The sequence below is a fragment of the Armigeres subalbatus genome, chromosome 2, assembly GCF_024139115.2.
Source record: "Armigeres subalbatus isolate Guangzhou_Male chromosome 2, GZ_Asu_2, whole genome shotgun sequence".
In the NCBI taxonomy this organism is placed as follows: domain Eukaryota; kingdom Metazoa; phylum Arthropoda; class Insecta; order Diptera; family Culicidae; genus Armigeres; species Armigeres subalbatus.
In genome coordinates this window covers 163952694-163957405 of record NC_085140.1, presented here as the reverse complement: position 1 = coordinate 163957405, position 4712 = coordinate 163952694, and positions in this window count along the sequence as shown.

Genomic DNA, 4712 nt, shown 5'->3' with positions numbered 1-4712 from the left:
ACAGAAGAAACCGAACAAGTATTGTATAGGTAACATATTGGAAGCGATAAGAAGTATCTACCTTTATAGCATTCTTATCAATCGAACGTGTCGGTTTTTCTTATTCAAAATATGCTTATTTCTGGTAGGTATATAACGTGGTGCACTTGAGTGCTGCTTGCAGTCACTAATTAATCAATCTTCTAGTATACTTTTTTTTGTCGTTCTCTTGTAGGGATGTTTCAGCTTATCAACAGCAATGAAGAGACAAATTTTAATTTTCAAAACACTGTACGATTCAAATCAAAAACCCCCCAGACCATAAAAAAAAATCGTGCATTTTTTGGGCCTTTTGTCCCCTTCATATTTTTCAGTTGCTCTTTATTGTTAGAAGCCGCGAACTAAATTAGATGTTTTATGTTAGTTTATTTTGTTTCAAATAAAAAACAATGCGATTTGGCATTCCTTTTCAAAACTTCTGTTTAGGAGAATTAATAAGCGAAAGGAGTGCTCGCGCATGAGGATTCCAAGACTTTAGATTAAATTTAAATTTTAGAATGATGTTTTCAACAAAGTGTGATATTAGATTTCCTATTTTTTACCCTTGCATTGCTGTACGTAGAGTTTGTTTAGTCTACTATTTGCATGTTAACTGTAGACAATTTAAATTTGATAATGCTTTTCTTATCATTGAGTTTTGTTCATTGGATGATAGGTTTATTGAAACCTATTTTTTAGGCAAGTAAATTTTTAATGATTTTGAATTTATGAATTTCAAAATGTCTAATGTTTGTTAATAATAATGAAATAATTTTACAAATCATCATTGCTGATTAAAACCCCCTAAGTAAAACTCCTAAGCGGATCACAAGGAGCCTTGCGAGCAAAGAAATAGAACTGCCAACCCCGAGATGCCTAGTTCGATGCTCGGTGTCCAGTTAAGGATGCTTTCAAGGAGAGAACATTCTCGAGTCCCATGGGCACAAAAGTGTGTACCTATCTATTGTGGATCATCATGCAATGCCAGGCATAGAAAATTGATTCGATTTCGATTCAGCAGGTGTTTTAAAATCATTATTTTTTAGTGTGTTTCGTGGTTTTTTGTTCGTAAAAGTAAAACATACAAAATAAAGGCCCACCAACAACTGTATCAATGACAAACATTTTATTTGCATATGGTTCGTATTTTCTAGAGACCTCAACATATACTGAAGTGATTTACAAGTCAGTGAAAAAGCCGCTGGGTGCGGGCGGTTCTGGTACAACCCCGACCAAATATTGTATAAACCCTTATTCGTTATAGATGAATGCTATGGAAGCAATATAAAATGTTCCAACAATAAAAAACTTCTGAAAAATATTATGATATATCGTGCTATGTGGTTCATCGTAAAAGGAATAATCATTCAGGAACTAAGGAACTAAGGGACTAAGTAAAACTCCTAAGCGGATCTCAAGGAGCCTTGCGAGCAAAGAAATAGAACTGCCAACCCCGAGATGCCTAGTTCGATGCTCGGTGTCCAGTTAAGGATGCTTTCAAGGAGAGAACATTCTCGAGTCCCATGGGCACAAAAGTGTGTACCTATCTATTGTGGATCATCATGCAATGCCAGGCATAGAAAAGCCTTCAATAACTGTGGAAATCCTTTTAGAACACAAGTTGAAAAACAGCTCAAGTTTCAGTGATAATGTAGAGCCATTGAAGAAGAAAAAGGATAGTATCTAATTGATATTAATCATAAAACCTTTCATAAATGCATAAAATTATTTTTAAACATTGCATAACGTATTACGATAGCCAATTGAATGCTGTTTAATTGCAAAAGAAACGGTTTTAGATGACTTTCTTTTTTCAGTATTTATACGCGTTCCATATGGAAGGTCTTAGGTATTGAAATTTTCATCTATGGAGGTATTATTTAAAATATTCGAGATTGCATTCTTACCGGATAGTCCCACTACAATTATGGCCGGAATGACGAAAACAATATTAGGAAATCCATGTTGGAAGGGATCATTACTGGAGCTCAGTTCGACCATTTTTGCCGGAACGTACGACTACCTCCGAAGATGTAGATAGAAACTGAAAAGTATAACAAATAAATCAAAACAACGTAAAAATTATTTAATAATCTCTGTATGAATTGAACATACCAATATCAGAATGTTTGCAGAACAGAAGAGATTTTGTCAATTCAATTGGAATTGGAAAAATCACCAAAATTCAACAAGTTTCATTCACAAACTACACACGTAGGCAGCCAGCAGTTGAGCAGTCAAGCCAAGCAAGAACAGTAACTGTTGTGTTTTTTTCTTATTGGAATATTAAATTTTGTGGATGTGTTTGTGTGTTTTCGTTTTGACATCCGTGGTTCTTTGTCGACAATCATCATTACTCGGGTACTTTTTCAAAACGGCGTGTATGTCGCAAATTGTAAACAAACTCGTTTTCAACAAAACTTGTGGCATCATGAACCATTGCATCATGACGTCACAAGACAATATTTTTTACCCGTGCATTTTACCCTATAATTTTTGCAGTGGGGGTAGCGAAAAGGATTCCATATTTTCGACACATATATTCCATGCGCTCACATGCATTGCATGAGTGTTCACACATACTATCCATGTGGGTCATATATTGCGGATCTTTTCAAAATTTTCCCTTTTGCGGATTCCGTAAAGTTCTTCCGCAGCTGTCAAAATTCTACCGCAAGCCTGAAAATCTTCAATACACTGAAACAAAAATCTGATATTTGGCGTTGTCATCGTAGAATGCCATGCCAAACAGCAGAGAAAAAGTATGAAGTGACAGCTGCGGTAGTTTAGAAATTGACCCGTAAAGAGGAAAGTTTTCTCTGGAGCAGCAATATACTATCACAGCAAAAGGAAATGTAATGTACTCCAATGTAATTCATGCTATGTACCTAAATTCCTATGTAATAGGATTTTTCAGCTGTATCTTAGCATTCATTTCAACACAATATTACATCGCCCTTCAAATTACACATATTGTGGATGCAGATAAAATCAAGAACATGTATGAACTTGTTTCAACTACGTCGCTCGACTGAAACGTCGCTGGTCGCTGGCGACCCTTTCCAGTAAGTGCTCCAGCGACACAGGCAAATTCAATGCGTCGCTGCAGCACCAAACTGGAAAGCGCTCGCTGGTTGAGCGACGCGACGGTCCAGCGACGTTCCAGCGATGACTCGCATAGACAATAACTAAATTCGCTTTCTTGAATGCGTTTTTCGTGTGTATCTTTACATAAAAATAACATGAATATTACATATAGATAAAAGTGCAACCCATCGATTATAATAACACTGTGTGAAATTACATAAAAAGAATGTAAGATCCAGGGTTGTTAACGTTAATCAACATTTAACGCCGTTTCGTTAACCCGTTAAACGTCAATTTCAACTATTAACGATTTTTACGTTAATTTTGAAAAAAAAAAAACGTTAATCAACGGTAACGTCAACGCTTTCCGTTAATTTAACGTTAACGGCTGCGTTATTTTTAACGTTAATGAGTAGCTATATCAAGGGGTGTCTCACTGCTAACGATGACAGCGAATTTCAATCGAAATAAAGTCGATTTGTATTGATTTTATCAGAAGGTGCTATTCGATCAATATTGCAACACCACCATCTAACAACACTGAACTGTAATTTTAGCTCGTTTTTATCTAAGCAATCATGATTTTTGCACGTTACCAATGACATCAAGTGAGTTGTTTATTTTTATCTCAACAAGTCAGTGGGCATGATTCCTGAATGTAATTATAATGTTCACCAATAATTAATTAACTGCTTTTCTATTTTAGGTTTTGGCTGCAAAATTATGCTTCAAGACAACGCTAAGCTATAGCTTGATTGATTTATTAGGAAAACATAAAGAAACTTCGACAGAAACTATAGTGTTACATATTTTATTACATATAACAATGTTCTTGAGAACTAAACTTTTACAATCCGTGGCAATCCGTGTAATACTTTATTGTCCACATACGCACATACTCTAAATTCTCAGATATTGAATTTCTGAATTCCGAGACATTTTTTTGTTGGGACTTTATTACCACTGAGACCAGTATTCAGATCTATTCCGAGACTTAATCAATAGTCTAATGAGCAGATTAAAGTCGAAGTTTCTTTTTATGCTGCTCGATCTTTTCTGTCAACAAAATATGGAAACGAGCAGGATGGGAATAACTTCGAGCGACTTCAAGCTGCTCATTAGACAGGACATTGATCTGACATTGATCTATTGTGGAAACACTTGGGTGTTATATTCCACATTTAAACTCTTTGCTGATTACCAATTCATTTTCTGATTACCAAAGTATCGTGGGTCGTTCGTCGACAGCTTAGTTTCGTCTGGTAACAATGTGGAACATGTATTCAAGGTGCACCATATCAGGGACTGGACAAAATTGCACAAAAGTACTACAGTATCCACTGAGGCTTTAACACTCCCACAGCCTCAAATTTTTGAGAACTCAGGTGGGATGTGATAATACGGTCGATCGTTCACGGTGAACGATTGCATTGAGATATTTTCAGCCCTAATCGAATGTTCTCTCCTTCCATTGCGTAACGACCATTCCGACATGAAGAGACGTTAGATCTCGGAAATTTTCTGCAGTATATTTGAAGGCGATGGTACATCGCGTACTCGTCAATTTTGCAGTATTGGATCCACTACGTACTTTAATATGAAAAACA